A 14299-nucleotide genomic window follows, 5' to 3' on the forward strand; every position below is an offset into this window, starting at 1 on the left:
CAAAAAATAAACAAAAATCAGTTTATAAAATTTTTGTAAATATAAACTGAAAACGTAAACGTTACCAAACACACCACTATTTGTATTATGATTATATTTTATTTAAATTATACATATATGATCATTATACACCAGTTATGAGTTCCGCCGCTACAAAAGATACAATCACTACAGTAGCCAATACAGTAGCTTCTACATCAGAAGTAGCCGAGTTAGTTGCTTATCAGAATGTAAGGGAAGCTTTAGATAAATGGACTATCCCAAAAGTCAAACCAGATACAATCTATAAGATAGGAACCTTTGACTTTACCAACAGAAAAATAATCAAAACATTTGAACATGTAGTACCTATACATAATAATGATAAGATAATGTATCTTCTTCACATACAAGACTTATATCCATTCTTACAGAAGTATAAGTATGTCCATATAGGACTTATCCAGATAGCATTCAAACCTTTGACCTTGCTTGGGCAAAATACCAATATTCAGAGTACTCTAAGAGATGGGAGATGTTTAGATTGGAAAGCATCACTCACGGGAGCCATAGAAACCAGCCTCTTCCATGGTCCAGTATATTTTAACATATAGCCAAATCTAAGTATAGCACTTATTGACCCCAACCTGTCAAAAGTTTTAGAACTTAGAGTTCTGTCACATGGTTATCAATATTTATCAAGATCAACACCTTTTACAGTAATTTCTAGGATTCACTTGAAAGTGTTAACCACCTTGAATCCTTATACCAGAAAACAAAGTGAATTAAGACATACAGTTCTAATTGACACAAACCTCTTCAGTAGTCAAGTTGCTGTGCCTAAGATGATGCATTGGCAAAACATTACTTTTCCTGAACGTTGACAAATTCTCAATGCTGTACCAATTAGACCAATTATCAGACAAACTATTGATGATGTTGTCCAAACTCAAGGGGGTAATGTATATCTCACCTTTAACCGACCTTCCAGACCCTTATCCAGGAGTATGTCAAGTGCTAGTTTTAGAACTGCTCCCTCTTACAGAGTAGATCTGCCTGAATTATTATGCCACCGAAAGCCAACCCCAAAGTGTTATGATTTCTTGAGTCAATTTACTTCCCCTGAAAGTTGTTTGTTGTTCAAAATTTGAAATTCCTCGTAATCAAACAAGAGAGTCCAACATTAAATTGGTTGAACCAATATGAGAGTAGTGAAGGAACCATTTGGTAGAAATGGAATACATGTATTGCCAAATGCAATATTGACATCTTTATAGATGTGCTTGTTTAACTATTTAATTTTCTGATTATATAGTGGGTTAGCTTTTTGACTTTTTTGACTATTTTAACCTGTGCTAAAAAGCTTGGTTTGGGAAGGGCTTTTTGACTTTTTTGTGAGAGAATAGTGTAATGATTATGGGTTGAATGTGATGTTTTGTTTGTTGTGATTAAAATAACCTATTTTATCTTTTATGACTAAAATAGCCCTAAACCTATCCAAACCCACTTGCCAAACCATGCCTAAATGCAAGAGGTGATGGGTATCTTTCAAAATTAACGATGTTGCTATGAATTTAGGTCGTATGTCATCTTCTCACAAATAGAACTTTCAACAGTTACCAATAGAACTTTCACAGTAGTGGCAACACCTCACAGCTTATGATGAATTCGTTACTTTTCACTTTAGATGGGATCAAAATAAAAGCTTTTTCAATTTGGGTTTTCACAGTATATGTTTCTAAATGCAAAACAAATTGATTGAAGCACGTGTTTGATTACAATGCACGTCGCTGTGTCCAGAAATAGAGTATCAAATTTTCATTGGAGCTTTAAAAGTAATCTTTGTTTCATGATTTTTTTTTTCTTTTTAAATCATGTCTTACTAGTTGGTGATTATTCGAAATAATTTTGGAATAATGCTTGGGACCCCCTTTTGGGGGTCACCCCCTCACCCCTTTTGCCACGTGGCGGGTGGTGATTGGAACAGCAGGAAAAAAAAAGAAAAAGAAAAAGAAAATGTAACCAATGAGAGAGAGAGGGGGTCAAAGGGGGTGGGGGAAAAAGGGGGGATGAATCATTGTTGATAATTTTGTTTCAGGCTTCTTACACCACCCGGTACCCCACTATTTCCTTCATTAGAGATGGAATCACATAAAATTGTAATAAGTCAGATTGGGATTTCAAATGGTCATCCTGCTACTCAAACATCTATGGTAAGGACTTCATATTAACTAAATCCTTTTTCTTTTTTTTTTCCAGCCTGTCAATTTGTGTTTTTAGTACATTTAAACTATTTTTCTAGCATCTCAATATGAAGAATATCAATCTCACAGGATATGGAAATGAGATTTTTATATCCTTCAGTATCAAGGAGCGTACCAAAGCCTGCTGGGAGGCTATTCCCAAATCACTCCCAGCAACTCCCTTAATCAAGAATCCGTTTTTACAGATTCAATCAGAACTAAGACAAAAACATCCAGATTTGTCTGAAACAGAATTGATTGACAGGAATGGAAAGCAAAAATAAAATGAAAACTGTTTTCTTTCTGTTGTGTTTGGTTGGGGGATTTGATGAGGGATTTGGAAAGGGAAAGGGAAAAGGTGTGTGAAACTAAGTGAAATATAGGCATGTTTTATTCACATTTCACCTACCTTTTCCATTTCTCTTTCCAAATCCCTCTCCAAATCCCCCAACCAAACACAGGAGAATCCTGAATTGTGTTTTTAGCTGTTGCAGTAAAATGTTGGTCTTACCATAATGTTTTCTTGACAGAAACAATTTCTCCCCAACCCCTTCTAGTGAAAAGTACATGATTATGCATCGCAGGAAAATTCAAATTGTTTTTATACATAAACGGAACAATTTCTGGAATATAAATAATTTTTTTTCGCTTTTAATCCATGACGGAACCATTTTCTCTCAAACCCATTCTAGTGAAAAGTACAGGATTATGCATTGTGGGAAAGATCAAATTGATTTTATACATAAACTTTCTTGTAAACTGAACAATTAACGGAAATGTAAATCATGTTTTTTCTTCTTTCTTTTTAATCCATTTTCTCAAGAAACATTTTCCAATACAATATTCCTGACAATTGAATGGACTAGTAGGAACTTCTACATTGGTTCTATGATCAAGTTTTATTCTTGTTCATGGATACTGCAAATCTCATTCTGATCCATGGTTTTTCTTTTGAGCAGGATATACGGCGAACCATTCTAGGTAATTTACGCCCTCGGGTGACAAACATTCCGGCTTCTTCTGTGTACAGTGTGCGATCAGGCTCAACAAAAAATAGGACAATAAGCGTTTCAGATTCTCCTCTTGCCATAAGTAGTAATGCAAGCTCTAAGCCAAGTGTCAACAATAACTCTCATTATTTAGATGGAAGTGAAGAAGAAGAGAACGTGGTTGGCAATGAGAAAGCTCACTCCTCTTCTCCTTCCAACCTGCAAGATGAGTGATCTACATGACTTGTCAGGCCGGGATGTAGTTTGGTAATGCAAACTTTCACGTGTTTTAATTTTTATTGTTATTTGGAAGCTAAGAAAGGGAGAGAAAAATTGTTTCTTAAAAGAACAGACCCCCGTGAGAGGCGTTTTATATTTTCGATGATTTTGATGGAAAGTTGCTTTTAGGTATGTTTTTCCAGGATCATTTATTAGTTGAACCTCTGAGCTCACAATTATACTTCTCTTGTAATGTGAATTGCTTTGTAATTAAATTGTGATAGTTTTAGCAAAGCTTCTGCCATAACTGTTTTTGCTTCTGAACTGCTTTCTTTGTTTTCATTTTCTGTTTTCTGTTTGGTGAATTGTTTTTCAAAACTGTTTTTGAGATAATTTTCTGAAAACAACCCACTTTTCAAGAAACAACAAGAAGATGCTTTAGATTTGTAGTAACTGTTCTCACACAAAAATGAAAATGATGGTTGTTTTCAAACCTTTCATCATTTTTGTTTTTGAAAACATGAAAGTAGAAACAATAAACTTCAAGATCAGATATCCATGTCTTTTTGCAGCCCATAGTTGACACATATCACTACAAAAATTTCAATTTTTTGCGACGGCCCGTCAAAAAACTTTTAGCGATGACAAATGATTTTTAGCGACGGCAAACAGGGGGTCACAATAGAGGGCGTTGCAAAAAAAATTTAGCAACGACATCATGTTGTCGCCTTTTTTTTGCGACGGCATATGCTACTATTTACGATGGCATTTTACTGTCGCCAGTAATGTGTAAAAATGGAGACATTTTGCAACGGCTCTGTTTTACCATCGCCAAAAGTTTTATTTGAGACGGCAGAAATTGCCTTCGTAATTTTATTTTATTTTATTTTATTTTTTTGCGCGGGGCATATTTTCTTTTCGCGACAGCATTGAATATGTTGCCAAAAAAAGGTTTTGATTTTTTGCGACGATGTGCTGCCGTCGCAAAAAATGCAATAATTATTAAAAATAAAAAAAAATACCTATTTTTTGCGACAGTTAGGTGCCGTCGCAAAAAAAAAAAAAAAAAAGCCCCGCTGTAAATTAATTAAAACTATTAAAATTATCTGTATTTAATGAAAAATAATTTAAAAAGAAATCAATAATTGCATAAAAATATAAAAATTCTTATATAGAAATAACAATTTCTCCATAATAAACATATTCTTGCATTCATAACCATACATCAACAAAATTACCCCAATATATATATATAATGTTTAAATGCATAATGTTATTCATAATTCAAAATAACATAAACCAAAATTAAATTTTTCCTCAGCATTCCCCGTGGTACAAAAACAAAAATTAGTGGCATTCTTAACAGGCATGAAATCCACAAGAAGCAAACTCCTACTCCGGAAATATCTAGAAAAAAAAAAATTAATGACAATATAATTATGTGTTAATATGTTAATTACAAAAAAAAACGTAAAAATTTAACTATTATACAATTACAAAGACAATTAAGTAAATAATTGTGCCGAGACCGAAATCCAACTCTAATTCCCAAATCGGGAACTCTATTCGTGTCCCGTCTTCTCTCACAAGTCTCTCGTGCCAAGGCGGTCATGTGTGCCGAGTTTTGTGCTAATCCGACGCCGTTTGGTGATTTTGGGGCGTTAACACCTCGAATTCTAAGTTTTTTAAAGAACTAGTTTACCTAAAGTGAAATCCGACTCTAACTATCAAATCGGGAGCCTGATTCGAGTCCCGTCTTCTCCCACAGGTCTCACATGCCAAGGCGGTCGTGTGTGCCAAGTTTCGTGCACTCTGGAGCCCTTTCCATTCACACAGCAGCCTCGTTTGCTACTCGCAGTCGTCTACTGCCACTCGCCGTCGATTGAGAGAAAGAGAGAGAGAGGGGGGGTAAGAAGAGATTAGGGATTTTTGGTTTTGGGCGGGGGAGGGGGGGATTTGAGATTGGGGATTTTTTGTTTTGGGTTGGGGGGGAATAGAGCGGGAATGAAAAAAAAAAAACCCAAAATATTTTTTTTTTTGGGTCACAAATGAAATTTACACTACAAAACGACGCCGTTTAACTCTTTTTTATTTTTTTGCGACGGGGGTTGCCGTCGCCAAAAAACTTTATTTTTTGTTAAAATAATTTTTTTTTTTTGTAGTTCATAAATTTTTTTTAAAAAAAATTCATTTTTTTTTTAGTTACTAAGATTGAAAATTTATTTGTTTCATTTTTATTTTAATGAAAAAAAATTTATTATAATTTTTTATTTGGTAGAAGTAGGGGTAATATTTTAATGAAAAATATTTTCTACTAAAATAAAAGTTGATTTTTTGTGGTCAATGAAAAATATTTTTTTTCGGCCCATTTTTTTGGTTACAAAAAATCATGAACTAATTTTTTGTGGTAGATAAGAGGGAGCGACGGTAGTGGTGAAAGTGGTGGATAAGAGATGATGGTGATGGTGGTGGTGATGGCGAAGGAGATTAGTAGTGAAGTTGTGGTAGTGGTAGAGTAGATGGAGTGGCAGGAGTGAATGAGGGGTAATGGTAGTAATAGTGGTTGTGGAGTGGTGGTGATAGTAGTAGTAATGGTAGTCGTACAGGTGAAGTGGCGATAGTGGTAGTAGTGGTGGTAGTGGAATGACGTTTGCAGTAGTGGTCAAGGTGGTAGAGAAGATGGGTGGTGAAAGAGAAAAATGGATGAGAGACAGAGAGAAGAAAGAGACAGAGAGACAGAGAGAAATAGAGACAGAGTGATGAGCGAGAGAGAGACAAAGTGGTCGCTAAAAATACATTTTCTTGTAGTGGATCGATAAATCAAAAAGAAGCTCAGTAAATAGAGAAGACATGAGGGGGAAAGTGAGCAACGAGAACACAGTGGAAAGAGAGAGAGAGAGAGAGAGAGAGAGAGAGAGAGAGAGAGAGACAAACAAGAGATGAGTGAGAGATAGACAAAAAAAGAGAGAAAGAGAGCAAAAAGAGATGAACGAGAGAGAGACATAGAGAAAGAAGAGAGATAAACGAGAGAGATAGAGAGAGAAGAGAGATGAAAGAGATAGAGATAGAGAGATGAGCAAGAGAGACGGAGAGAGAAGAGAGATGAGAGAGATAAAGATAAAAGAGATGAGCGAGAGAAATAGAGAGAGAAGAGAGATGAGCAAAAGAGACAGAGAAAGAAGAGAGATGAGAGATGAGCAAGAGACACAGAGAGAGAGAGAGACAGAGACAGATACACAGAGAAAGAAGAGTGAGGAGTGAAAGAGAGAGAGATAGACAGACAGAGAGAGACAGAGACAAAGAGATAGGAAGCCGAAAAAATGGATGAAAAGAGAAATGTTATATCAAAAAAGTAAGATGACGTCGTTTTTTTAAAATTTTTTTTGCTATAGCAAAATACTATTGCATTTATTCAAACAATTTTGTGACTATACATATATATGAAGCCGTCTCAAAGCTATAATATTTTTTTTAACTTTTTTTTTTTTGCAACGGCACCTATTACAGTCGCAAAAAACTCACTTTTTTTTTTTGCGACTGCAGCTGGTGTTGTCTCAAAAACTCTATTTTTTTGTGACAGTAATTTCTACCGTCACAAATACTCTCTTTTTCGCGACAATATTTTCTGTTCTTGCAAATACTTTTATTTTTTTTACGATAACAAATTATGCCGTTACAAAAATTTATATTTTTCACGACGAAAAATTGTACCATCATGAAAAGTCGCTTTTTAAGATGATAAGTGCCTTTCGTCTTTTGAGCCCATTTTTTGCCTTTGTATTAGTGGGTTTGAAAAACAGTTGACCTGCTAGAAAATGTTTGACATTAATATTTGTTCACTTTATCCTCTGTAGCATCAAAGTCGTGAAGTTTTGAATTATAGAAAGCCAATGCAAGTTGCAACCATTGAAATTATTAATAAAACAAAAACTCTGTCTGTCTCTGTATATGCACTAGGGCTGAACTGTCATGATCCTATTGATTCTATCTTGAATTTGTTAAGATATATATAGTAGACTGCTATACTGTTCCGTTAAAAATTTACATGTTCATCAATATTAGGGGTGAACTCTAGGGCGGGCAATAAACTCAGATGCCTTAGGTTCAACTCTCACTAGTATGTTTTTTAGGTGATTGTAAATATGAAAAATTAGTGTTGTCATGTATTGATACAAAAGGCAAAATCTACTTTATCCTTTTTAGTCTGTATCATTTGCATTTTACCTCTCTGAAATTCAATAATATGTAGAGAGCCCTCCTATGTTCTGATTGTCATGTACTTTATTTCATTCTATAGAAAATTATAGAGAGCCCTCCTATGTTCTGATTGTCATGTACTTTATTTCATTCTATAGAAAATTATCTAGACTGACAAAAAAAATGGTTAATGTGTGCCTTACAATATAATCAAAAGTCAAATTTCAAAATAAAATGTCTTCATCTTTTCCATTCAAGACCCTAATTAAGATAATTGTATATATTATTATTATAAACATAATTATATATATATAAAAATGACGCCTAAATAATACACATTAATTAAACAAATTCATGAAATGTCTAGTTTAAGAATTGTGAAGGGGGACTGTGGGTCCCGTAGTGGGGCTCACTAATGTTAGCAATATGGGGCCAACAAACCACGCATAGTTTTGATACTAGACAATCCCGTAATTAAAAAAATTAAAAAAACTCAACTCTAATTAAAAATCTGTTTAATTATGCACATTATTATGCATATATCTATTTAGTAATTATTATATTTTAGTTAATTATACAGATTATTATAATAATTAAATTAAAAATTAGTTTCATTTTTTATTTAAATTTAAGCTTTATTGAACTAATATTTTATTAAGTTTGTAATTAGGTGAAATATATATATATATATATATATATATATATATATATATATATGTATAAAGAGTATTAACATATAAGAGAGTAGACAACAGTACAAAAAGAAACAATAGAGTAGTTTAGTCATAAGGCCTTGTTTGGAATTAAATATTTTAGTAAAAAAAATTAAAAGGTCACTCGTATTACTTGTTATTGGTGGCTTTTTAACTTTTTCACTTTTTTGGTGGGTTTTTTGGCTAAAAAAATTGATTTTTTTTTTGCTTTTTTGTGTAAAAAATTTAAAAAGTCAAAAAGTTGATTTTTTAAACTTTTTTTCAAAAGTCGCCTCTCTTTACTTTTTTGCACATTTTTTTTTATAAAAATAAAAAATTATTAGAATAATTTATTTAAATAAAAATTATACTAGTTTATTACAAAATCACAAATCAACTCTGTGCCTATTATTAAAATCCAGGACATAGGTGAAGTTCTATTGACCTAAACTACAAAAAAAAAATAGTTTCAAAAAATTTAGAGGGATGGAGCAAAATAAAGTTTGTTGAAAATCTTTTTCATTGCTTCAAACACGTAGAAAGTCCACGTTTGACACAACGAGACATCTACTTGTTTACTATGACTTTAGGTCCCGTTTAGTTTCAAAGGGAGAATGTAAAGGATTGGTAGCGAGGGAATTAAGTAAAATTGTATTTATTTTGATGATAGTTGTTAGTGTAAGGATTGTTAAATTATTTTTATGTAAAATAATAAAACAAATAAAAAAAATACAAAAACATTAAACATTAATGTTTTTAAAAAAATGCCCAACATGTAAAAAATTTTAAAAAAATAAAAATAAAATAAAAAATTTTCAGAAAAAAATAAAACAAATAAAATAATGATTTTTACTTAACAAAAAATAATAAAAATTAAATATTAATGTTAAAAAAAAATGCCCAACATATAAAAAATAAAATAAAAAATTTCTAATCCGCCGGACTATTTTTCTAATACCAAGTCCTGGAGGCCCATCCGAATCCCCTTGGGGAGGCCTATCCTAATCCGGACTCACTATCAATCCCCTCCTCATCTTTCAAAATAAACACAAAATTAGTGAGTCTCACCTTACTACCAATCCCAATCCCCTCTCTAACTCTCCAAACAAACGGGGCCTTAGACTCCATTAAATGATAAGCACTAATTGTTTATTTTATGGCCAACTCCGTTGACAATTTTTACAGTAGTATTACATGCACTAATTAGTGTATTAATATTAATTATGATATTATTATTGAATTTTATAAGAAGTCAAAAAATTTCTATAAAAAATCAAAAAATCATTCCCAAACAATTTTTTATATATCAGCTTATATTTTTACTAAAAAACTTAAAACTCACTGAAAAAATAACTTTCCAAACCCTTACTTTTTTATGATGAACTTCAATTTGTGTATGGTGAGATGACTTCGTTGCAATTCATAGAATCCAAATGTTAGAACAAAGACCAAAAGACTTCAAGTTGATTGAGATGACTTCATTGCAATTCATCTACAGAAGTGTGTAATTAAGACTGGAATAATGCCGCAATTTGATTGAGAAAGTTACAACAAAGACTTCAAGTTGTAAAGTCCACTCCATTATAATTTTCCAATTCAAAGCTGTATGACATTGACGTTTTAGCACTTTGGAATTGTAAAACAATTAAGTTACTTGAATTCAATTTATGTTTGGTTTGTTAAAATTCATTTAAAATTGACTCATTAGGTACATAAATTAAGTTTAAATACATTTTAAAACTCCTTAAACTTTTAACCTAAACTTGAATAATTTTCTTCTCAGTTAAACTCATTTGTATGCATTATTGTGAGGGTATATTTTTGTGAATAACAGCACGTGGCCAAGGTAGCACCGAAGTACCAGCTAAAGTGCCATGTTTCTTGATCATGGCACCGAGGTAATCTCGGTTAGGCCGAGGTTATCCGCGGAGATACTGGAATCTGAGATGAACGGATAAGCTGTAAAAGTCCTAGAGTGGGGGAAGACCTCAGCCTGGATAATGATAAAACTCTTAGAGAGTTTATCTTTATCTATTAGAGAGTCCAGGATGAGTATTGAGCCAGAGTCCAACAGAACCTAGGCTTTTACAGAGATCAGGTTAGTGTTGGCTATAAAAGTAAAGCACCCTCGTGGGTCTAAGGTACGCTTTTTGTATCCTAGCTAGTGAGTTAAGCACTATTTGCTATCTTTGAGAGATAATTGAGTACTGACTTGATCGTCGGAATGCCCCCGAGTGGACGAACCACCGCCGAAGTCTCATCTTTCTGTGACAGGTCGTTCGAGAGCAATCTATTCTGCCGATGTTCTCTAGCTGAGTACCTATTTGGCAGTGTGGTCAGAAATCAACACCCACAATTTGGCGTCGTCTGTGGGAAAGAAAGGAGAATAGATGACCAACGACGGACATAAAGAGAAGATTGGGGACGACATCCCTACTGGAAGTGGTAAACACATTGACCTTAATGTAGAGGAGGATAACGGCAACGAAGAAACGCGGGATAAGAATCCCGGAGTGAAAGACGTCAGCTAGGAAGGAGACATACCAAAGAAGGCAGACCGAGGCGAGTATTATAATCAGAACGACCTCCAGGTATGGAAAGACAGATGCTTGTGGAGGGACGGCGAGATGAAGGAAATAGCGAACAAATTGGAAGACCTACAATCGGTCGTCAGTTTCATGATACAGAATAACGTCATGCGGTCAACGTTTCCGTTACAAGACACACCGATTCCGGCATCCAAGAACGATGCCTAGAAAGGAGGGCAGAAAACAGTTCATGCAGTCCCTCAGCGTGACAGGACAAAGGAACATTCTCACTGGCCTTCACGGGAGGTCAGGAGAGAAGAGTCGATGAAAGGAGAGTCTCAGAAGATACATCATACCAAAGAAGCTTACACTAAAAAAGATCGACATGTTCAAGGGAAGGAGCTTTGTTTCGACACGACCAATGGAGGGAGGTCCAAGATGACTCATAATGACACTGGGAGTAGCGCACCAAAAAGGTTGAAATCCGTCGACAGTTGAGCTCCTAGACAGATTAAGGAGGATTTGAGAGACTACTTACAGAGAAAGCGACAAGATGCTGAGGTAACATCTCCGGTTAAGCCGAGAACACCGTTCTTAGTAGAGCTGGACAAGTTTGAGGCCCCGAAAAGATTCCACATGTCGAGATTCCAGATATACGACGACAAGTCTAATCCTAACTTCCACTCGGCTTATACCTAAACTCAATGGCACTGTACGCCGGGAACGTGCCGCTGCTGTGTAAGGTATTCCCCCCGTCCTTTGGGGAAATCGCATCAGACTGGTTTCACAAGTTACCGAAAGGAACTGTGAAGAGTTGGGAAGGCCTGGCCGAGATGTTCGTGGCCAGGTTTGTGACAAACAAACTGCAGCCATTGAGGGTAGACTCCTTGATGGCTCTGAGAATTGGCGAGGATGAAAGCCTCAGGGCTTATGCCAAAAGGTATTATGAAGTATTTAACCGAATACCAGGGTGCAATCAAGAATTGGCAGTCGTTTCTTTTAAGAACGGCTTAAACGATGACTGCCTGCTTTGAAAGTCACTGGTAAAGACACTACCCAAAAGTATAAAGGAACTCATAGCCAGGATTGAGAATTATGCAAGAGCCGAAGAAGACACGCCAAGGACAAAGGCGTCAAAGCAAGAGAAGAGAAACGGCTCGCCGAAGCGAGGCCAAGGAAATACTGGATATAACAGGCAAGAGACAGGACTAAGGGCTGCACAGGCAGTCAACACAGTGTTCCAGATCCAAGTCTACAAAGTCCTTGAGAGAATCAGGAACCAGCCTTACTATAGAGCGCCAGAGAAGATCCCTGGCGAATTTATGAGAAAGAGCCTAGGGAAGCATTGTGCCTACCACAATAAGGATGGGCACCTGACTCAGGGGTGCAGAGCCCTAAAAACACACTTAGAAGACCTGGTCAGACAAGGCTACTTGAGGGACCTGGTGGATGAAGGCAGAATAAGGGAAGAATAGGTAAGGTTGCCCCAGGCACCGGCAGCACCACCCCCACCAGCACCACAACCGCAACCACAACCAGAAGGACCTCGAGTGATCAATGTGATTCACTTGAGGGTCAATGAGAACGAGATACGTGGGAATACTCAGAGGGTAAGACACTTACAGCACGTGTGTCATGTTTAGCAAAAAAGGACTAGGGCAGGCGAGTGCCAGGAACCAATGGTATCTTTTACTGAGGCCGACCTAGACATGGTGCAGCATCCACACAATGATGCTCTGGTGATATCCTTGAAGATTAGAAAGTGCCAGGTAAGGCGCATTCTAGTTGACCAAGGCAGCTCTTGTAACATCATGTATGTCAGATGTTACAAGGAGCTCAGCCTTCACCAAGACGATCTGGAACAGTCCAACAGTCCAATGGTCGGGTTCAATGGGACGTCGACATGGCCCTTGGGGGCAATAAATTTGGAGGTACAGGCAGGCACCAGGAAAGTGAGCATAGAGTTCACAATCATTGACACCCCCTCACCTTACAACGTTAACTTAGGAAGACCGTGGTTGAACGCAATGAGGGCTGTTCCCTCAACATTATACCAACTATTGTGGTTCCCGACGGAGTAGGGAATTGAAGAGATCAGAGAAGACCAGGTATAGGTGAAGAATTACTCTATGGCAGCAATGAAATCCACCTGCACCATACGAGAAGCAGACACAACTGAGATTGAGGACGAGGACATGGAGGTCCTAGACGACGTCGGCAAAGAACCAGTTAAGAAAAGTAAAGAAGCCTTGAAGAAAGTTCTGGTTCGACAAGATAATGAGGAGCGCTTCTTCCTTCTCGGCTTAGGTTTAGCCGAAGAGGAAGAAAGGGGGTTGGAATCATTCTTGCGAGCAAATATAAAGGTGTTTTCCTGGACGCCCTACGGGATGCCTGGCATTGACCCCGAGGTCACTTGCCATAGACTAAAAGTAGACAGGTCGGCTAAACCTATCATCTAACGAGCTAGAAGGCCGACCTTGATGCATGTTGAGACAGTAGAAGATGAAGTGGATAAATTGCTGGAGGCTAGAGCCATTCGAGTGGTAAACTACCCAACATGGTTATCAAACACAGTTGTTGTGAAGAAGAAAAATGGGAAGTGAAGGGTCTGTGTGGACTGTCCCAAAAACAGTTTCTTGCTCTCCAAAATCGATCAATTGATATATGCCACTTCAGGGTATGGAAGGATAAGCTTCCTGGACGCTTACAGGGGGTACCATCAAATAGCCATGTGCCCCCCCGATGAGGAGAAGACTACATTTATCACCCCAAAAGGGTTGTATTGCTACAAAGTGATGCCTTTTCGGTTAAAAAATGCGGGACCAACTTACCAGAGATTGGTAACTAAGATGTTCAGACATCTAATAGGCAAAATAGTGGAGGTATACATTGATGACATGGTCGTGAAAACCAAAGAGCCTGAGGATCATCTGGCCGACCTGAAAGCAGTCTTTGATATCCTGAGGGCATTTCAGTTCTGGCTCAATGCGTTAAAGTGCGCATTTGGAGTTGGGTCAGGAAAGTTCCTGGGATACTTGATTACCAAAAGGGGCATTAAAGCGAGCTCAGATCAGATCAAGGCCATCTTGGACTTGAAGAGTCCGACAACGGCAAAACAAGTGTAGATGTTAACTGGAAGGGCCGCAGTCCTGAATAGGTTCATAAGCAGAACTTCTGACAAATGCAAACCTTTTTTTAGTTTAGTGAAAAAGGCCATAGATTTCTTGTAGATAGAAGAATGTGAAGTCGCTTTCATCGACTTGAAGAAATATTTGACCACAACCCCAGTTCTCTCAAATCCTATACTAGGAGAAGAACTCTTCTTGTACATGGCAATTTCGGAGCATGTAGTGAGTGCAGTGGTAATTAGAGAAGAAAAGGGGGAACAAAGGGCAGTTTACTATGTTAGTAAACCCCTAGCTAGCGCAGAGACTAGGTATTTTTCCCCTAGA

This window comes from Camellia sinensis, chromosome 10, assembly GCF_055761805.1.
Source record: "Camellia sinensis isolate YWXY chromosome 10, ASM5576180v1, whole genome shotgun sequence".
In the NCBI taxonomy this organism is placed as follows: Eukaryota; Viridiplantae; Streptophyta; class Magnoliopsida; order Ericales; family Theaceae; genus Camellia; species Camellia sinensis.